This window comes from Parasteatoda tepidariorum, chromosome 6 (genome assembly GCF_982258835.1).
Source record: "Parasteatoda tepidariorum strain Cologne lab strain chromosome 6, Ptep-v5.0, whole genome shotgun sequence".
Lineage (NCBI taxonomy): Eukaryota > Metazoa > Arthropoda > Arachnida > Araneae > Theridiidae > Parasteatoda > Parasteatoda tepidariorum.
Genome location: NC_141760.1, coordinates 101,237,272 through 101,261,497, shown reverse-complemented (window position 1 = coordinate 101,261,497; position 24,226 = coordinate 101,237,272). Strand labels below are relative to the sequence as shown.

Genomic DNA, 24,226 nt, shown 5'->3' with positions numbered 1-24,226 from the left:
ACGATCCTCCAAAACTCTTAATTTAGAAATCAAGCGAAATCAAAATCGTAATAATAACAGTACAGGTAATTTTGACCTTTAAATTATGGGAAACAAAAATATTTATAGGAAAACAATGATTTATATCAATTTTATGCCAATGACAACCAAATAAATATTAAAAATAATGTGGGAAAACTGTATCCTACCATGTGATTTTCCAGCCAATAAAAATGTATTGACAACAATGGAAAACTGAGACACCTTCAGAAATGTCGAGAAGCTTCCGAAATACAAATAGCCCCATAGAAAGTGATCTCAACCGTAAGATCGACTAACAGTGAGTAATGCTGGAAAGTTACTATCATTTCTAGTAAACAATCCAATCGTCGGCTTGATCAATCGAATTTCTCACCCAATAAAAGTAAAGGGTGTTAAGGAAGGAGAAGCGAAAAACAGGTTAACCTTTTTTATCTCCTGCAATAAATCCTTCTCTTGGGAGGTAGATTTTTCATTCTGATGGCTGATTTGTCATCAGCACTCTGTTGATCAGAGAAATATTGCGTGTTTTTGAGAGATCATCATTAATTTTAGTTACGCAAAACAAAAATATTTCAGTTTTTGCCGGGGGAAAAATATAAATTTTGATAGATAGTCTTGTACTAAAACTTTAGTTTAAATAAAAAAAGAAAAAAAAAAGTTTTTTTTTATTATTTGCTCGATTCTTTTCTTCAATGGTATGGTTAACCTACAGACGCACTAAGAGATTTATGTAAAATCTTACATATCAGGTGATACTCGACAGCTTTATTGTTTTTACGTGACTGAAACCGGTTTGCACTTGTTTACGTTCGCGTATCAGTCGGTTAAATTAGACGACAAGTAATGTAAATTAGATGATTGGATAAATTAGACGATGTATTATATAAATATAGAGTATTTATAAGTTCAGGTATTATATTAGTATATTATAATAATTAGATCAAATTATTCGAAGCACTGTAGTTTTTTAATAATTGCATGTTTCGCACTGGTATATAGGCTATACTCTTATATTTAAACATGCATGTAATGGGTTTATATTCAGGAGAATTTTTATACATTTCCTATTTGTATTGATTTTTAACGTATTGCATTACTACGTTGACCTAAGGCTCCTATACTATCAGAGCTGACCTATCGAGCAATATTGGGTATACTATAGCCTACGTCACAGATAGTGTTATTCCTACTAAATTTAACTAGTAAAAAGCATTTTCTGCGAACCTGATTTCTAGCAACAAATAAACATGAAACGAAGTGTTTTGTTATAAGTCGCTACTCGCCAGGTTGGAATTGTATTAGTCTAAGTTCCTTTAGAAATAATTTATTTTGTTGCTTTATCTAAGTTTATGAATTTAGTAAACATATTTAAAACTTTATTAATTAAGCTAAAAGGTAAATGTTATTCCTAGTAAAATTTTCGAAGTGGAAGTAGTTGTGTCTTTTTCATATTATACCCAATTTGTGCAAACAAGTTCGCAAGTTAACGTTATGTTAGTATTGTGCTTATGTTAGCTCTTTGCTCCAAAAATAGATAAGTCGGCCTGTCTAATTCAGGGGCTCTACGTTAACCAATTGATACACGAGCGAAAACAATTACGATCAATATTTGTTCAAATATTTTGTTGAAGAAAATGGGCAAAAAAATGTTAAGATGGAAGCTGTGTATGTGAATAAATGGATTAAAAAATAATAAAGTGAAATATTTTTTTTAATAGATAAATATCCAATTTTTTCTTGTTTCTCTCATTTTAGAATAGAAACTGCTTGTTAATTTAATGTAAGGTTGCATAAAAATTAGATTTTTTCTCTTTTATTGACGTTTAAAAATTTATTAAAGAAATTTCGTTCCTTTGATGTTAAGTTGAACAAATGTTGAGCATATAGTCATTTATTTTACCTATTAGTGAATACGAAAGGTCAAATATTTATGAAGCTAAAATTTTTTTTTTATCTTTTCCAAATCGAAATAAGTTGTTTTGTTAATTACTAAAGGTACAGCCCCAGCTCACCCCCTCTCACCAAAAATAATATTTGTCAATAATAATAATTGAAAAGAAAATAAATAATAATTAATAATAATTAAAAATAATAATTAATAATAGAAATTCAAACGCTCTTTAATCTTATGGATAATAGTATAGGAAAGTGGGACTAACAAATACCTTAACTATTTGACTACCGAAGGATTACTGGAGACAGGAGCTGATATGCTGATTATACGAAACACCTCCGAATTTCATCAGCCAATCAAACGAATTCTGATGAAGTGCGTCACGCAATTTTCACTCGTGATGCGATAGACTTCGATAACGTTTGTGTTTCTTCCTGTGACAGATTAATCTGCATTCCCCAATCTATATATTTGCTTGAAAATAATTTGAAATTGTATCTGAAGATTGTATTTTATTTTATAACCGTCGTTGAACTGCCGACCCAATTTTGGGTTTACGACTCCGTAGTCTTGTAATTTTGAACCCAATCCAGAAGACAAGAGAACTCCTGGATCAAGTATTGGGATAAATCTGCCTTCGTGGAGGACATTTTGATGGAATTAACCCGCATTGGCGTTGCATGGATAGGAGGACAACGAGAACCTCTCACTGTTAGCCTGACTGCAAAGGGACTATAACCCATGATTCGCCTACCACTGTGGATATTTTACGTCAGTACTGTGGTTGCTGCAAAACGGATGCGGAATTCGTATCGACCAGCAATAGTTGGGATTCGAACCCGGTTCACCTCATTGGAAGACAAACGCCTTCTCTCCTGAGGCGGAAAAAAGTTTAGTGATTTTTTTAAAAAGCGCCTTAAGTGTGATTATTTATTTATTTTAAAATGAGAGTTGTGATAACCTACAGCTCGCTGTTGGTTTCTGCTACCAATCATGCGATTAGTATATTCTTTTGAAAACATGAAATACCATTTCCAGTTTTTATTAAAAAAATTTTAAAATTTTTTTTTTCGTTAAAATAAAATAAAAAGTCAGATAAAACAATATTGTACATTATGTCGCCTGGACGGAATCTTATCTCTTATCCTCTTCATGTGGAAAATGTTTTTTTTTTAATCTTTTTAAAATTTTTTTTTGTTTATTTATGAATATATTTTTGTTTAAAAAACATTAAACTATCCAGGCTATTATACTCAAGATTTATGTACCGAGAATATAAAATGTTTCAAAAAACCTGTAATTATTGTAAAAGTAGATTTAAAAAAAGAAATAAAAAAAGTTTAGGAACGAGTATTTTTCCTTTATTCCTGTAAATAAGATTAAAAAACAATAGATTTTGGCTGAAAGCCAACTCATTTCGTTGACAGTAAAAAAAGAGGAGATAAATTTAAAATGATTGTCTTTACAATATGCTGTCACTTTGCACCCCGGTTTTTCTTACAAACATAAAAAGAAAAAGAAAGAAAAAAATGTAAAACGTGTAAAAGAAAAAGAAAAAAAAATGACATCATAAAAATATAATCCCAGAGAAACGATCCTCAAAGTCACTAATTGATCCGAAGTTTATCCTTTCTTTACTTTTATTAAAACGATTATTTTAAAGGAAGTAAGTGGGTGTGATAGAACGCGTGGGAGGACCCCATCTAATTTAAATAATGAAATTTAAGCTCCTCCATTTCAGTTGGTTGTTTATTTAAATAGCTGTAAGTTAAATATATACTTAACAAAAACTGTAATAAATATATATAGTACTTTTAAACTATTGAATTTCATTTTTATTTAAATTTCAAAGACATGGCGGCAGTTAATGAAGTTAAGAATATAATTATTCGTTTTATAACCGAATTAAAGTACTTTTAGTCTTAAGTATATCTCTCTTTATATATCTTTATTATATTTAATAAAGGTAAAGAATATATTTAATATTTCAGTAATCGAATTAAAGTGTAAGTAGTTATGTTCGTAAATGTATTTATCATTTATTATATTTATTGTAGTTAGGAGTATAATAGTTCTTGGAGTAATTGAATTAATTTGAAAGTATTGTTGTTCTTAACTATAACTATTATAACTTGATTAATAACTTCATTCGCTTCAAAAATATATAAATAGATAAAAAAAACAGTCGGCGTGTTTTAAGCTCTCAAAAACAGGAGCTGAATATATATTTCTTATTAATGTATTTTTGAAGTGAATTAAGTTATTAATCGATGAATATCTTACAGTTTCAGTTCATTACTATTATTTATTATACGCGTGTAGCTTCAAGTTGAAATTTTTTTTATTGTCTTGGCAATGTTGTCATGTTATTTTCATTAGCTAATTGTTTTCCTTCCTAATTTTTCTAATGTAATATAGTGTACATGAATAGAATACGCGTTGCAAGGTTACACGATTTCTCAACTCTCCTCACTTCTTCTCTCCGTTACCATGGTTTCAACGAGTTTTGCTTTTTTTTTCTCCACGTAAGTTTATTCCAGTATCTTACTGAATTGTGCTGAAATGGGGGGAAAAAGCAAGATTTGCGGAAAACCATGGCAACGTGTAGTGGGAAAGTGTGGAAAAGGAGGAAATCGCGTGAACTTAAGATGTTTCATCTATTTACAAAGATCGCACGGAACTTCTAATGAAATTTTTTTTTTCAGATCGCATCCTCTTAATCTTATTTAATACTAAAGTAATATTTGAATGAAGAAGAATCAAAAATGTAGTCGAACTCTGTGGTATCATTCGGGAGAAATATAGGATTAAAATAATCAAAACCAGTTTGGTGCACTTAATGAAACTTGAACGTGATCTTTATTTAACTCTTTCTCTTCCAAAAATCAAACAGTCTGAGGTTTTCAGTCTCATGTTCTTCTATCGTTAAATTCCGAAGGTGACTATTTATAGCTTCAATGTAATGTCAATTATTCCTGCATACTTTTTTACTACATTTACATACATTTACATACATTTATATATATATATATATATATATATATATATATATATATATATATATATATATATATATATATATATATATATATATATATATATATATATATATATATATTCTAACTATATTCTACTCATCCACCTTGTCGTACAATAGCTCATTAATCAAGTAATGTAGAATTTCGTAGGGGTTTTTGTTCACCCCTCCCAAAAAAAAACTAAAACTATATACAACGATTAGACAAGAGATCTGTGGTTTCAGATTTCTTTTGGCTGTTTCACCCCCTCTCCCGTTTCGAAGCTCTTTCCCCCCTTCACAAAACTCAAAAAATATTCACATACTATATTATTTCCTTAGCATGTAAATTTTAAACATAATAAGCACAGAGAATTTTGACCAAAAATCTATGTTCATAAACTAGTTCAAGAGAAATAATATTTATACACATGAACAATTATAAAAATGTTTTTTTTTTTCGATGCATGGAGTAGTATCCAGTAGTATGAAGACCTTTATTCGATGAGGTTTGCAATACGATTTGCACTCTTTAAACATGCCTGCAAATAAATTTTACAACAGAAATTCATGGGAAGTATATTTTTATATTTTATAACCTTCGTTGAACAGCCGACCCAATTTAAGATTTATGAATACTAATGTTCAACTCCCTAATGCTCCCTAGCCTTGAAATTTTGAACATAATCCCGAAGACAAGGGAGCGCCTGAATCAAGTATTGGAAGAAATTTGCCTTCGTGGTGGGCTTTTTGATGGAACTAATCCGCATTTGCGTTACATGGAGTAGAAAACCACGAAAACCTCCCACGGTTACCCTGGTTGCATCATCCGTCTACCATTGAGTATATTTTCATGACAGCATTGTGGTCGGTGTGAAGCGAATGAGAAATTCGTATCGACCAGCCATCGCTGGGATTCGAACCCAGTTCATCTCATCGGAAGAGGATCGCTCTATTCCCTGAGCCACCACGCCTCCATGGAAGGCATATTGTATTATTATTATTATATTATATCCGTCGTTTAACAGCCGACCAATTTTGGATTTACGACACTAATGTTCAACTCCGTAACCCTGTAATTTTGAACCAATCAAGAAGACAAGGGAACTCCTGGATCAGTACCCCCAGAGTTATTGATTTGTAATGGGTACATGGAAGACTTTGAGACTCGACAGATTTAACGTGCATCAGTAACATTCACTACTCGGTGAGTCTTCGGCCGGCGGGGATCTAACCCACAAACTCTTGCACATAGACCCAGCGCCCTACCAACCAGGCTATCCCGGCCTCCCATGAAAGGTATGGAGAAATATATAGCAAAAAACAAATACAATGGAATTTTTCCAGGAAACCACTATCTAGATGTATTGATAATAATAAATCCCTTATCTCGCAATTATTTACTTTGTAATAATCTAATGAAGACGGAAAGGAAAAAATTCTTTTAACTGTATCTCCCAAATACAAAGAACTGAAAGTCACTTTCAGTCTCAATTTTAAGACACTTTCGCTGTTAACTGGAACGATTTAATGCAAGGGCTTAAGATTCTGTGAATGAGAAGGCTTTAATGCTTAAGAGGCCCTCGCCATTTTGGATTTCAGTTTTAAATTTTGTATTTTCTTGATATTGTTCCGTACTGAATAAACTTTTGTTGATATTTTTTTATTATTAGGCAACGCAATACCTTTCAATAAAAGTAGAAAATAAAGTGTTAGCTTTATAAGACAATTTTTAATAGAATCTGAAATGTTTCATGTTTTTAAAAGAATATACTAATCCCATTCCTGGTTGCAGAAACCCACCAGCGCGTGCTGCAGGTTATGACATGTCTGATTTTAAAACAAATAAATAAAAAGAAATCCCTTTTTCAAAACATCACTAAACTTGTTTTTAATCAAAATTATAAAAATGAGTTACAATAAGCAAAGAATAAAAAGTTAAAAAGGTGGAATTTCGGATTAAAATTTTAATTTGCGTTTTGTTTTTCAGTTGTTTTGTACAGATCAAACTCTTGATGATATTATTAGACGGCACAATACCTTTCAATAGATGTAGAAAATAAAGTGTTAGCTTTACAAGTTTACGTTAGCAGTGCTTGATCATTTGTAAGCAGCGCTTCTATTAATTTTTTCTCAAACTTCAATTTTCCTCAAAAATACTCAGAAACGTGCAGTAATTTGATCTCAATTTTTTTTAAAAATCTAATTTTGTTTCAGTTTAAAATAATGAAAACTGATTTGGACGACTGTGAAAAATTCGTTTAACATTAATTGAATAAAATCAAAGATACTTATCAAAAAATCTAAAACTCGTCAACACTCTTTAATTATCTATAAGACACTGTTGATTGCGCAATGATATTAGTACGATTTTGTCGAAAAATCGTCGAATATCTCAAATTGTAGTTGGGTGGAGGTTTTATATTTTACAAGTTTCAAAACACACTGCCAAATAGAGTAAACATCCATCATCATTTTATTTATATCTATCAGTTTATATCGGTGAAAATGAAACATAGAAAAATAAAAGCCTGTCTTGATTTTTTCTCCCCGTCTCTACCAATTCGACAGTTGAGTTCGGTTGGGAGCGGTCCTCTTTAAGAAGAACGAATTATTCTAAACACCTAATGCAAAAATATAAATGTCAATTCTATTAATGGGTACATATTTCCCAAAAAATAGATTACAATTTTAAAAGGTTTAGTGGAAAAATAAGTTGACATTTCTCTGATTTGTGAAAACAGTTTTTAAAATCCATTTTTACTTCAGGGAGACAGCCGAAACCAAGGGCGCAAACACGTGAGAACAACACCAGACTCTAGCTTACTGAGGTCACCATCGGCTACCGATAATGCTCAGTGCTGTAGTTGGTGGAGAATGGGGGGGGACGGTGCCCCCCTCCCGAAATATTTGATTTGCTGTAATAAAAATAACATTGAAAATATTTGAAAAAGATTTCAAACCAATTTTTTCTTCTATTCATTATTTCTTTTTTTATTTATTTGTCTATTAGTTTTTACCGAGTAAAAATAAATCTCTGCTTAGTTCTAGGGAGGGGGGGATTTTCATTCAGACAGAAATATCGATTGGGTACTCGCACTCCAAAAAGAAGACAAGCCATACCCACACATGTGACCTATGATGCCAGTGCCAGCTTATCTTTATCAGCAAAATGGGGTATTAAAGTTGTGCTAAGTTTCTCTACATAACTTAGAATGTCAATTAACTGTAAGTTAATTGAATACATAGCCAGCTCTCCGAATCGCTCTCCGATTTTGTTGAAATATAATTCTTTTTCGTCTTTTATTTAACTTGGATTTATTATTTGTTTGCGTATTTTATTGTTAACGTTACATATATTTGTTTTGTGTACCTTTCAACTTTGATGCTTAATAAGTTTGTTCATGTTTAACATGGCTTCGTGCCTACCTTTGTGTTAAGTATTTGTGTAAATATATTACGAAAGAATTGAAATCTTTGTGATAGAAAAGAATGTAGGTAGGGCCACTTAAAATAATTGTAAGTTGACGGACTTGGCTTGCTTGAAATAGAATGGAAAGAACAGTTGCTGACGTAAGCAAATGCCACGTTTCAACAACCAATCAGGATCGAGATACCCACACGACGTCACTCACAGGTATCCCATTTCACAAATCAGTTTTGAAAGTGAGCTTTCAAATCTGATTTGTGAAATTTTTGGATTCGTTTTGAAATAGAAGCAATGAGAATAGTCCTGTAAAAGAATGTTATTTTGAAAATGTTTATAGTGCTAAATTTTGATGAAATTGAAAAGCTTATAATCAAATATTTAAATTACATTTGCCAGCATTTAATGCAAAAAAAAATTATGCAAAAAGTTTTTAGTTGCAATATTCAGACATACATGCATGCCTGAGTGGGAAGAAAGCAGTGTTTTGTTTGCTAATTATGATGGAATTTAACTGAGAATAAGGCAGTGATATTTATAATTTTCCTCGAGAGGAGAAAATGTCGAGGAATTGGCGAATTGATTTTTAAAAAAAGATTAATGCCTTTTAAAATATTTAAGTTATTTTTCCGTTCTAAAACTCAGTTAATTCTTCACGACAAGATGATATATGTAGTTTAGAACTTTTTATTGGACCGTTTCTCAAGTTAAATATGAAGAAAATGTCATTCGTTTCGAGTATCCATTTGTTTACAGTGTGCCAATAAAAATTGTACTTCATCATTTATATCATATCAAATATGATTTTCTGAAATTGAAGAGTCCTTTTTTATATGTAAAGAAATAAATTATTGTTTTAGCTCAAGTTAGTTTTCTTATGTCATCTTGGCGTACTTCTAATGAGAAATTAATTAAATTAATTATTAAATTATTAAAATAAAAATATGTTAGTCTAAATTCGTTTTTCCTTGTTTCAGTAAATTCTTATTGGCAAAAAAAAAGATCTGCATTTCTTTGGTTTTCATAAGCCTAAATTCAGTGCAAATTATAAAGGTTGAGGCACGATGGCTCAGGGGATAGAGCGTCCGCCTTCCAATAAGGTGAACCAGGTTCGATCCCGGCAATGGCTGGTTCATACGAATTCCGCATCCGACTTGCACCGACCACAGTGCAGACGTGAAATATACTCAGTAGTTAACAGATCATGGATTAGAGTCCCCTTGCCGTCAGGCTAACCGTGGGAGGTTCTCATGGTCTTCCTCTCCATGTAACGCAAATTTCTCCCAATACTTGATCCAGGAGTTTCCTCGTCTTCTGGATTGAGTTCAAAATGACAAGGCTACGGATTTGAACTTTAGTATTCGTAAACTCAAAAATTGGGTCGGCTGTTCAACGACGGTTATTTAAAAAAAAGTTATTAAGGTATTTTTTGCCCATAAAATATTTCTTTAAGTCTTATTGAATAGCAAATAATAGTAACTTATTATTTATTTATTTTTTTTGTATTTTTCTCTTACATTTTGATTATTACTCCAGTTATTATCTCAGTTATTACATTTTGATTATTATTCCAAATTAAAGACTCAAAACTAAAGGTACTTTTATCATAAAATAATCCCACTTGCATTTTATGAAACATTTATAACTTTTTATTATATACTTATTTGAAATGGTATATAACTTATTAACCGTTTTACAAAAAACAGTAAATTTTTCCTTTTTATTATAAGTAAAACTGTCTCGTTTTCCAATTAAAATACTGAATACACAATTGTTAAGTATTGCTAACTCATTACACTATTCTCTAAGTCGCAAAACATTTTTCGAGTTTTTATAGAAATTCAAAAGTGTTGAATTTTCTGTGGTAACTGAACATACTGTGGTACCAAATCTGTATTAGTGCAATAAAACAACTTAAGGTTTATAATTTTGATGTAAAATTGAATTAATGTTGCGCTCGTGAAGAGAACAAGAGGATTATTTTATTTTTAGTAAAACCCATCATTTTTATTCATTCAATATGTAAAAGATACTCTTTTTTACCTTAAATTTTAACGTGACAAGTAAATCAGGAAATCACTAAGAATCAGTTAGTATCTAATTTGCAATTATTTATACAGTACGTTATATCCTGATAACGATAATGATGTGCCATAAACACTAAAATGAATTATGTCGAACAGAAACTGCTGAAAATGAAACATACTTTTTTCTCTCTCTTAATATTCCTTGACTCCATGAATATTCATGACCCTTATAAATATTTCCTTTGGCTTTAACGCTTTTTATGTGACACCAGGTGATTTTAAATATATTTAATAGCCCTCCACGTAATAGTGTTCTGTTTATTTCAAGCTTTTTCCTTTTCTTCAAAAAAAAAAAACAAACAACGAAATTTAAGTAAAAAAACTTTTACTTTAATTGTTGTTAAAAGAAAACAGTTATTTTCAAAGTGTTTCTATATTAGGTTAATTTTAAGGAGCAGATTTTTTGAACTTTTTTTTAGTTAATCACTTTTGAATTTTTAGGGATGAATCTATTGAAATTTGCACTTGATATGCATAAAAAAATGTTCATTTAATAAATATACTAAAATGCTCATTCGACAAATGAATTAAAATGTTCAATTATGCTAAAATTAAATAAATTTTCTAAGAAGCGCATTAAAAATTTTAGAAAATTAAAAAAATGGGTCTAATTAAAAATAATTTTCTTAAATAATGAAAAATTTTATGATTTTAATAAATTTGTAACAATTTCCTAGGTTTAATTCAGTTAAAAAAAAATTTTTTTTATAATTTGTTAAATCTCTAGCATTATAGGCCTTTAGTTTTTTTTAAAAAATTAGTTTTAAAAAAAAGTATTTTTATCTAAAAGTATTTTTATAAATGTATTATTAGTATTTTTTAAAGTAAGTTTAGTTATTTAAACTAAGGCTAAATATTTTTCTTTTCCTATCCGTTTAGAAAGACCGTAAAATATCGCTATACATCATTGATGCCAGTGTTTAATTAATTGTGTTAATAATTACTACTATTGTTGTGTTAATAGGTATCTGATATAGGAGCATAATACAAGAAGCCTAATATAAGTGATAACAAGGGTCTTACATGAACGGATATAACCATGTACGGTCCCTGTTATAATTATTAGACGCACTATAAGATTCCATGTAAAATCTTAATTATCAGGTCATACTATACAGCTATATTGTTTTTACGCTACTGAAACCGGTTTGCACTTGTTTACGTTCGTGTATCAATTGGTTAAATTGGACGATATATAATATAAATTTGACGATTGGATAAATTAGACGATATATTATATAAATATAGAATATTTATTATGTCAAAAATTATATTAGTATATTTTATAATAATTAGATCAAATTATTTGACGCAATATGTAGTTTTTTAGTAATGACATGATTTGCACGAGTTTCTATGCAATATTTTTATATCTAAACATACATGTAATGGGTTTTTATTCCGAAGATTTTTTATATACTTCCCATTTGTATTTATTTTTAGCGTATTGCGTTACAATGTTAACCCATTGATACACGATTGTAAACAAATGCAAACCGGTTTCATCTAAAAACTAATACAGCTGCATCACCTGATGTTTATAATTTTACTAATTTAGAATCTTATAGTGTGTCTTATAATATGGCCAGCGACTGTACTATCCTTTAAAGGTTAAGTACACAATTTTATCAAACTGATAGGCCTCTAATTTTTATTACTTAAGTTTATTAAAATTAATACAACTTTGTTTAAAGTTTATAATTTACCTAAGTTAGAACATAAGATGTTATGTTAAACTCTAGAGCCGTGATGGTACAGGGGATAGAGCGCTCGCCTTCCAATGAGGTGAACTGGGTTCGAATCCCAACGATGGCTGGTCGATACGAATCCAGCATACGACTTGCATGGACCACAGTGCTGACGTAAAATATCCTCCAAATAAATATCCAATAATAATAGTAAAATATCCAATGGTAGACGGATCATTAGTTAGAGTCCCATTGCCGTCCGGCTAACCGAGCGAAGTTTTCGTGATTTTCCTCTCCATGCAACGCAAATGCGGGTTAATTCCACCAAAAAGTCCTCCACGAAGGCACATTGCTCCCAATACTTGACTCAAGAGTTCCCTTGTCTTCCGAAATATGTTAAAAATGACAAGGCTACGGAGTTGAAAATTAGTTGTCGTAAACCCAAAAATTGTGTCGGCTGTTCAACGACGGTTATAAAATAAAATATACTAAACACTAAGATTTCTGTTTTTCGGAAGTTTTTTCCATTGTTTTTACTAGAAGGCAAAAGCTATATTATAGGAAAAAAAAGTGTTTCTAATCGAAAAGATAAAAAGCTTTCCGTTCAATTCATTAATTACTATCAAAGGGAAACTTCTTTTTATTTTGTTAAATCCTTACTTAATCTTAGATTTCCAGGATTTACGTTAAAGTTGCCTATAAATTTCTTTATTTTTTTATTTTTTAATCTTTTCCAATAAATTATTCAATATTGAATTTTGAGAGAATTTTCCCGATACTTTAATCCAGCCTGTCCTGAACGCATGAATGGGAAAAATGATTTATGAATAACTAAATATACATATTCCTAAGTATTAATTTCTTTTTTTTTTCCCTTCAGATTCATCAAAATTTGTAATTTAGGTTTTTTTTTTACGGGATTTTCTTTCTTTCTTTTTTTTCCTTCTATCTTTTAGATTGGTTAGGTTTTCTATAGTGGTGATGTTTTATGATGTCCTGAATTAATAGAAAAGCGGAAGATTGATACAGTACACGAATTACTTATCGGAATAGGTGTAGACATTTTCAACATTATATTTTACATTTTCAGAGAGAGAAAGGTTTTCTTTCCCCACACATTTAATTTTGGTATAAAAAATTAATGTTGGACGAAACATTTACATCATTTAGCTGATCAAAGCACCTATTTATATATATATATATATATATATATATATATATATATATATATATATATATATATATATATATATATATATATATATATATGTATATTTATATATGTGTATATATGTATATTTATATATGTGTATATATGTATATTTATATATGTGTATATATATATATGTGTATATATATGTATATGTATATATATATATGTATATATATATATATATATATATATACATATATGTATATATATATATATATATATATATACATATATATATATATATATATATATATATATATATATATATATATATATATATATATATATATATATATATATATATATATATATATATATATATATATATATATATAAATGTATATATATATATAAATGTATATATGGGTCATTCTCACGAAAACTGTCATTTTTCTGTTCATAAAATCCCAAAAAAGTAAAGTGAATAAAAGGCTCTGAAACTTTTTATATTAATAGAAATATGTAATGGCATTATAAAAAAAGTATATATCCTGTAACTCATACTTACGATTTAAATTAATTAATTTTTTAAATAATTAATTTATAATTAATTAATTTATAATTAATTAATTAATAATAATTAATAATTAATTATTTATAATTTTTTAATTTATTTTTCAAATTAATTAATAAGTAAATTAATTATTTTCACTATTTAAAAAGTGAGGGAATGACACTAATAGTGAGGGTATGATATTTTATTTTAATACATGTTTCTATCTAAGTTACATCTACCTAAAGTTTGAAAATGATAACATACTAAGTATATCTAATATTTTTTATAATTTAGTCTTATATATTTAATAGTTTTTACAGGTTTGGGAAATAAAATTAGCTGGCATGATTGAACAAAAAATACCTCACTTCACCTACACTTCAACATTCCCTCACTTTATACACTAGTGAGGGAATGACGAATTCAATAAAATTTAAAAATAACAGTTAGGCCTAATTAATTTCTGAAGTCAATCACATACAATTATATTCATGCAAGAAAGCAACATATAATTATCCACTTTCTCGATGAAATTGTATTTTATTTTACTCTAAAAAATGACATGAGGGAATGACAAATGTAAAAAAATTTACCTGGTTTGATTCATTCAAATTTATTCCACACCAAAGCTTCTTTAAGTTGAAGATGGAAACATACTACAATTTTGTTCTATGATGCCAGTTGTTAACTTCTGAAGTTTTTATTAAAATATTTTTATTCTAAGAAGATTGCAGGTGATAAGAACATTGTTGTGAGGGAATGACGCGAAACACTGGGGACAATGTTTAAAATAGTGCTGTGTTAATATTTCTAACAGAAATTAAATTTAAAATTTATTTTCTGAATTCTATATTTCAGTATTCTGAAATAAAAAACACGAATTTGTAAAAAAAAAATTTTTTTTTCAGAAACAATTTTTTTCTTTTCTTAAATCAGCAGTGGGGACAAGTAAGGGAATGACATATTGATATATTTTAATTACCTAAAATAAATAAAAAATAAAAATTGATAATTTTATTTTTATTCTTTTGTTAGGTTGCTTTCTGAAGGACACTTTCCCTGAAATTTTTTTTTTCGTAAGCTGTAAAACAAACATAAAATATACTGGGGACATGAAAATGACTGTTTTTGTGAGAATGACCCATATATATATATATATATGTATATATATATATATATATATATATATATATATATATATATATATATATATATATATATATATATATATATATATATATATATATATATATATATATATATATATGACGAGTGGTCAAGACAAGTGGGCAACTTATAGAGGGGTGGGTCATTGTTTACTTTTTCGTTTCCTATATCATGTTGCTATATATTTAAAAATTTTTTTTTACTTGACTTAAAAATTTTATCTATCAAATAACCAAATGAATATCTTAAGAAATGTGTTTAAACCTGAATGAACTTCAATTTGTTACATATAATTCTAATATTTAACTAACTTTTAAAAAAAAATTATTTCGTTAGTTATGCTTGTGAAGTGTTTAATAAAAATAATTTCTTAAATTATCAGAACACGAAAACATGTAATTTGAGAACTTTAAAAAAACAAAATTATTTGAACACTTTAATATGTATTCTGTTATTACGCTGTTGTTTAGACTTTACATCAGCCCAATGTTTTGAATGAAAGAAATGTTCAAAAGCTGACCCCCTACAGTTTCCCCAGCTGGTCAACTCACAAAAGGGTTTGGATTGGCTTTTTACACTATTTCACCAAACAAGTGAAATTTTAACATACATAGCAAAATGACAGAAAATTTTCTGATTTTTTTCCCCTGGTCAACTTAAGAGGGTTTTAGAATGGAAATTCATAATATTCCTTGACAAAATAGACTTCAATGTTCAACTCCGTAGCCTTGTAATTTTGAACCCAATCCAGAAGACAAGGGAACTCCTGGATCAAATAGGACTTCGTGGAGGACTTTTTTTATGGAATTAACTCTCATTTGCCACCATCCACGGTTTGCCTGACCGCAAGGGGACTCTAACCCATGATCCATCTACCACTGAGGATATTTTACTGTGGTCGGGGCGGGCGGGGGCGAAATTCGTATCACAGAGCTATTTAACGAATTATTTCATTATATTTTTTTCTCTTCTTATAAACTACCAAGTAGATATTTTTCCTATGATATACTAATCTATTTTGTTTAATTTTTATTAGTACTTAAAGTTTTTCTTCAAATTAACACTCGTTAATTTATTTATTTTTAATGAACAAATTCGAACCCCAATTTTATTTTGATGTTTAAATTTATATACTACACCGTTAACATTTAGTAAATCTACTCTTTTAAATAAAGATGTCAAAAAAATTTACTTTTGTTAAAATTATTTTCCTACTTTAGCACAATTGGCAAGATATTATTATTTTATTTTATTTTATAACCGTCGTTGAACAGCCGACCCAATTTCATGGGTTTACGACTACTTACGTTCAACTCCGTAGCCTTGTAATTTTGAACCAATCCAGAAGACAAGGAAACTCCTGGATCAGTACCCCCAGAGGTATTGATTTGTTGTGGGAACATGGAGGACTTTGAGACTCGACAGATTTAACGTGCATCAGTCACCATTTACTACACGGGGAGTCTTCGGCCGGCGAGGATCGAACCCACGACCTCTTGGATATGGGCCCAGCGCCCTACCGACCAGGCTATCCCGGCCCCGCAAGATATTATTAGACAATAATTCGTTATCAGGAAATTGCTTTAGTTTGTTGAACAACAAAGACTAAGAATTTAAATTTGTTGTTGAAAGATTCCGTAGCCGTGCTATTTTTAAAATCTTCATCTGATTTGAAAAATTTGTATAAAATGCGTAGTTTCTGAAACTTTTTTGATAAAAAAAAATACCCAGAGAGGGTTAACATATTTCTTACAAAAACTATGAGTAAAAAGTTTTACTAAATTGCATCGTCATAAGAGAATAAGAATGACATTGCCCCAATGAACCTTTTCAATAATTTCGTTCTTCCAGAATTGAAATCTGTTTGAACGAAACATATTATTGCTTGGAAGCTAAAACGAGAAACAATTTAACTATTATTATTTATTTAAGCTCATTCTATCGATTTGTTGATAGCGGTTTCGAGGATAACATTTCCAAGCAATTTCGAATAGGATGGAAATGTTCACTTGTTTGAAATAACTGCACTTGTAACTATTTAACTTGTAACTATTATTGTTATGGGACATTCCATTTTCTCATTCAACTTTTGAAATTTCAATTGTAAACTGAATTTTTTGACGTCCTGGAAAAATGTTTTTCAGGATAGCACTAAAAATTTTTAATGCATGGATTTTTTAAGACAGTTGAGACTAATCATTATTTTTTTCAATCTAAGAGCTAGAGCCCCTGAATTAGAATTACAATAAGAGCATATGCTATTATCTTACGTAAAACTTAATTTGACATCACGTGTGGTTATTTAGCAAACTGTGGTACTAAATGTAATTATCTCAAGAAACTGAAGCGAAAAGATTAAAACTTCATTGTTTTTAAAAAAAAATTTAAGATGATGATAAAAGTAGATGTGTTTTGAGCGTCCAAAAATTAATGTCAGACGTCTTTCCCTCCTGGCGAGTCTTCAGGATGGGGGCCTATTTTCGAACGCTCAGAACATGTCGACTTATATTTCATCTTCATATTTTTGGAAACCTCAAAAGTTTATCATCAATTATACTGTTTTACATTTGGATCTTGATCATTATTTTGATAAGAATTTTATGTTCGTAAAAGTAAGCAACTGTATTTTAATATTTTAACAGGGTTCATGTTGTCCTTGCATAAATTTTATAACCATGAAGTTAACTTTAACTTTAAAATTAAGATTTTGAAACCAGATATATGGAGTTAATGAAATTGAATATTTTATCTTTTAAGTTTTGTTGTCACCATTTCAGTTCCTTAAAAACCTTACGAACTCAGTTTAAAAAGTCAGCATCGTAACAGATTTGTCTAGATCATAGATTCTCAACCTTTTTAACGTTGCCGCCCTCTTAAGGAGCGAGAAATATTTCAACGCCCCCTTTTTTGGAAATCCAGTTATTTAGAAGGGACGGAGGGAGGTGTGCTGAATTTTAAGCGACAACATTAAGCAATTTTTAAGCGAATTAATTAAGCTATTATTTTTTAGGCAATTTTTTCAGTGAGCTTAAATTTGTTTGGTTTTCTAAAAAAATAATGTGTACATTAGCTCGATACTTTTCTCATGGCTGATAATTGCAGTCCATTTGTTGTAATGAAAAAAAAATGCAACAAAGAAACCTATGCTTAAAAAGAATCATTTATTCTTAATTAAATGATTAAAAAACATCCAAAATAATTTTTTACACTGAAAAGTAGTATCAACAAAACATTTAAATAACTATGACAGTGGGATGATAACACTCAATGGTTCAGAGCCAGTTTCTTAACGTTCGTTTCAATACTTTTAGTGAGGCTGAATCCACGTTTGACAAGGTAGGAGGAAAGGAAGGCATTTAAAATTTTTTTAACGATAGTCCATAGTCCAGGTTGGGGGCGACTTATGTTACCTTGAAGCCAAAATTCTGTGAGACTATCACCATTTGAAAGTTTCCTTAGTTGAAAGTTCGACTAATTCCTCATAAATCTGAACCTCTGCTGTTTCAATATTCACAAAAGGGTTCATAACCCAATGACCCATTGAGGGACTTCCATGGAACAAAACAGCTTTAAAACGGTCAGAATAGTCCATGTGCAAAGGAGTCAAAGTATTCACAATATTCTTGCGCTCCATCAGAGCGAATTTTGCCGGCTTGGCTAAACTCATTCCAACCAAAATTCTGCTTCCACAAAATTAGTTTTTTTAGAAAGTCAGAAATAACTGATTTTGAAGGGATCAAATTGAGCTCATCGCCTTGAAGTTGTAAATTAATGGCATTAAATTTTACAAATAAATCCTTAATTCTTCCTTAAATTCTAGTAATCTGTCTCTCAGAGCTACATCTCTGTTTTCGAGGAATTCAAGCATAGAGTCGAAAAGATTCCAAAACCTATTGAGACAGGCGTCTTTGGAAAGTCAGAGAATCTCTGTGTGCAGTAGCAAGCGATTGAATTCTTCATCATACCCAACGGTCTGAATAATCTATCGTTGAGAACATTACTGTGAATTTTGTTTACAGCAGATATGACAAATTGCAATGACTGATGCAAACGGTCGCTGGGATTTTTTCCTGTGTCTGTGAAGCACGCAGTAAACAGCTAAAATATCTGGTATTTCCCTTTTCAAAAGGACTATAAACACACGATGTCGACCCATTGCATTAGCTCCATCAGTGGCAATCGACATAATATTTGCTGGAGGAATGTTTTTCTCTCTAAAATAATCTTTGGCAGTATCAAAAATAGATTTACCTTTGGTATCTACAATCAAGTTTCTTGCAAAAAGCATATCTTGAGTGATTTTTTCTACCTTTACAAACCGGACCACCTACTCTCACAGTAAAGCCTACATTACATGGCAAGGTTGATTCATCAACTTGAAAGGAAAATTCGTTGGATATCAAAAGTTTGCATAAAGAAACTTCAACGTCTTCAGCCATCTCATCATTTCGTAGCCGCACTGTATCGTTGCTTGGGATATTTGATTACAATGGATGCTGCTGGATGGTGTAAAACTGTTTCTAAAACTACCTTGACAACCGTTAGTATCAAATCTGCTCCGATGGTATGAGATTTCCCAGATTTAGCAATACATTTCGATATATTATAAAAAGATATCAAACCATTTTTGTGATGAGGTTGCTAGTAACCCTGAGACCGAAGGTGCCTTCAGAAACTTGTCTTTGATGTTCGTGAAAAATGGCAAAACTTTATTTTGTTTGTCAGAATAAGTTTTTTGCAAATGCTCCTGCTAACAGGAAGATTTCATTGTCTCAATAGGTAAAACTTTGTCAGAAAGTAAACACATGGGCAGTTGAGAGTTCAACAGCGATTGAACAAATCCAAACTTCAAGTACGTGGTACGGTATTGATGACATTTCCTTTTGTTAACTGACGTTGTTGGTGCCAGCAAAATACTAACGATGAAAGAAAATTAACTATTTCTCCAAAATAATAAATAATTTATGGTAAAGAACTAATTCACGCACATACCTGGCCAAATAAGCAATGAGATCGAATCGAAACTGAGGGGAAAAAACCATAAACACTGGTTAAATCAAACATTCATACTGAAAGCGTACGTACTTTAATGTCCGCCAAATGTCTTGAATGAGTCAGAGTGATTCGCGAAATAGCTTGAATGAATCTGACTCAAAAACGCATGAGCTGCTCTCTGTTGGTTCGGATCGAAGAATAGGTGTCGTATAAGCTCATTTTAATGGTAGTACAAATGGTGTATCGGATAATCTTAATTTACTATATTAACTTACCTTTTTTTCCCTTAATTTTAGATTGATTATAATTTATTTTATTTTAGATTGATTTCATTTATTAAATAAATCTTAATTTAATAATTTTATTTGCAAGTTTTAAAATTAAATTTGAATGGCAAAGCATGCTCATCGCCCCCCTACTGTCCAAAATATACCCAACACCCCCTGCCGCCCAAAGCAAGTTCACTGCTCCTAATCATATTCCCACCGCCCCCAGGGGGGCGGTGTCGCCCCTGTTGAGAAACAATGGTCTAGATTGTATAAAGATTCCGAAGCCGTGCGTAACGCAAACGTACAAACACGAATAATGCCAGATGATACGAACTCGAACTTACTGCTTACATATACTCAAATAACAAATAAATTAAAATTTAGCTTACAACTTACATATACTCTTATAGCAAATAAATAAAATCTAGTACTTTTAGCTAAGTAAAATAATCGTAAAATAAGTTTGTAAATTATGAAGGGGGGAAGAACAAATAAATCAAGATACTGTTTTAACTGATACTGTCTGGATATTTGGTGATAAATGTAGCTAATCGTTATTGAAGAATAAAGTGGTATTTTATGATGAATTCACGAAAATAAGTTTCAGAACTATCAAAACATCAGAAGGTTATTTGCAAATAATCTTTATCCATAGAAAACCATGAAACCTGAATATTTGGCCGAATGAAGTGATTTTTTTAGATAATGAATTTTACAATATACAACATATTATTCTTAAATACGACACATTTCAATGTTTTTTAAAATGCCACTTAATAATCATCAATTTATTCAGTTCTATAACTGATAGAAATATCGTAATATATAGAAATATCGTATAAAAACAAATATTGTAAATTATACAAAAACTTGTGATTATGCATTAGAATTACCAGACACTTAAAAAAAAATTTCAAACACTTTTTTTTTCATTTCTTCAAATTTTTTTGCTTAGTAGACTTGATTAAAGCAGAAAAAATTATCATCTTTAAACTTTTGTATAAAACTATAATAAATTATGTAAATTTGTAGTATGTAGTAGTTATTATGAACGTAAAAAACACAAATACTATCAGATAAAAAATGCATGTATTCAAATTCTAAAAGCTTAGAAAAATCATTAATAATTTAAAAATCGATTCAAATTTTCTTTACAACGGAGATTACAAAAAAAATCTTTACTTCTTGCTTAGAAATCAGATGAAAAAATGTCTATTGCCTAGAAACTTCGAGATATTTTCCATTAACTATTATTAAATAAACCTTTCCGATCAAGCACGGAACATTATTTCATTTTTTTTATTGTCTGAACTTGGTTGCTTAGCAACGGAGTAAAATATAAGTAATGCTCTCTTGAATTTCTCTATAGTTATTTTAAATTACTCATTTGCGGTGGTGACTTTTCTTAGCTGTTTTTTAGGACTATCGCCAAACACATATAGCTTCTAAGCCTCCCAATTTAAGACAAAATCTTTTCGAAATTTTGTCTCCCTCCCTATTTTGAGGACCAGGAATCCAAATATGTAATAAAAAAATATGTTTATTCAGCGAAAGTACGTTTTTGTGTCTGATTAGCAGTAATCATACAACAAATTTAAAATCACCCTTACATTAAGATTGATACTGAATACGTGAAAATCCTATCATTAGAACGAAAGTTATTCAGGGCGACATCTTTTTTATTTTGCACTCTGTACATCTAATTGTGGTTCAAAATAAGCATGCTGGCGTACACAACCAGCAGGGTCTCCCTAGTATTATTTATTTTAAAATATATTTTTTAGATTATAAAGTTAAACGACTGGAAATATAAACTAAAATATTAATACATCGAAAAGCAATGATTTTGTTTTTCAGTGATTTAAATTATTTTAATTGAACTAAAATCTTTAAAATAATTACATGAGCATTTCACCTATCCTTAATGGTACGTTTAGAACCATAGGTTACAAACTTAAAAAAAGCATCAAAATCTTAAGAAAATATTTTTTATTATAATTCATAATCTCGTTTACTTGTCGTTCATATTTTAAAAAAATGAAATGTTCCACAGTGGAGACTGATCGTAAAGACACAGTTCCCAATAGAACACCGAATTCAAGCATCACTGGCTGCGGTCAGTAAGTGGGTAGGTGACCACTTTGATCAGCCAGCGTAGGGACTAAGGGTGCATGGTATCTTCCCTCGTAAAACTGTTCTACCGTAAAATGCTCGACTTCTCGCGCAGTTCGTCGGGCTACAATATCAGGAGAGCCATCCCCTCTGCAGAGGATCAAAATTGCGATGATACGTCTTCGTATCATCCCCAGGGATGCTTCACAGACAGTTGCCAATAGCCCATTGCGCAGCTCTAGTGCGACTTAAATAAAGTACCTACCAACCTGCATATTTTAATACCTGATAATTTTTAAATATGCTCACAACAAAATTTATACTGTTTGAAATAAAATTTCAGACATACATATGAAACAAAAGTTAAACATATACCTTTTTAAAAGGCACTTTTATAAAAAAAAATATCATATTTCATTTCACGAGAGGATTTTATTTTACGCTCGAATGTTTAGAACAGATATCAAATAAAGTCATCTTACATATTTCACTTCACTGCGCTGCATTTACTAATCATAAATTCAAAACGTTCTTCTCTTGCTTGTTTTCAATGAACAACGGAAGAGCAATATTTATTGCGAAACTCATTTTCTAAAAAGCAGATTTTTTTAAATTTTATAATAAAATATTTAAATTAACTTCTACGTTAACAGGATTTCAAAAATATTTTTTGCCTAACACATAAAAGGCAATACACATGTTAAAGGAAAAAATGTCGTACGAAATGAATGAAAAATTAATCCTAATTATTTAAATATTTTCATAGGAATTCTGTGCATGATAAGTAATATTTGAGTATTCAATACACTTGTCTATTTATTCATACACTTTTTTACCGTCCTCAATTTCAAAAGTATCATTTAAAAAATAATATCATATATGACGTAGATAGGACACGGGTGTCCCTTTTGTGAATTTTTTCTGACTCTCTAGTTACAAGCAAATATATATTTCGCCATTTTTTAATTATAAAAAACAGTCTAATAGTTACTAAAAAATCTGTTAAAATTATCGGAATTATATTCCTACTAAAATATAAATTCCAAAAAATGTAGTTCGAAAATTATTTTTCAATCACATTCAAAAATTTATCAATAGTTGATTTCGTAAATTAAAGATATTTCAACGATGAATAACTGATTATCTTAGATCTAAATAAGTGCAAATTTGAAAAAACAAAATTATTCTTTAGAAGGGAACTGTGTTTGGAAGATTTAACCTTTACCGAACGACACTGAAGTTTCATGCTGTATTTCATAAGCATAAAAAATTATTAAAAGCTAAATACAATATTTTTGACTTAAACTAATACAAAATAAAGAAAAAAGTATGAAAAATATGTTAATAAAAATTCTGTGTTAATAGGACAGTGAAAAGTGTTTCTATAAAGTTGCTCTTCGTAGTATGCTACAATGTCTGACGGAACTTATCTGCTAAGAGAACCAAGTATTGGCAACTGCTTTTGCGAATCGGCGCGAACACGCACGTTGGTCCCTGTAATCAATCTCTAAAACTCACAAAATTTAATATCGCTATGAATTGTCAAAAAAATTGATATTTTAGATTATATAGCGATATTTTAAACTTTAACGAATTTGAATTATTTTTACTTTGGTTAAGATTTTTATTACCCAAATATAGTACCTTCACAATAATATCCTATTCAACAATTACCGTTATATGTAATATTCACGATAGCATCTTTTCGGTATGTTATGTTATCGATAATGAAAACGATATTATCGTGCTCAATATTTACAGTTATCGTACTCGATATACATTACTATCTTTAATCATCGCAATATTGTGTTTATATTTAATGTTCATCATAAAAAAAAACT

General features: G+C 29.9%; 1 protein-coding gene across 1 annotated transcript in view; it reads right to left on the bottom strand.

The window, feature by feature from the left end:
* LOC107449361 (A-type potassium channel modulatory protein KCNIP1) overlaps nt 1–24,226 on the bottom strand; it is a 135,013-nt gene that overhangs the window by 96,408 nt on the left and 14,379 nt on the right. The window lies entirely within an intron of this gene.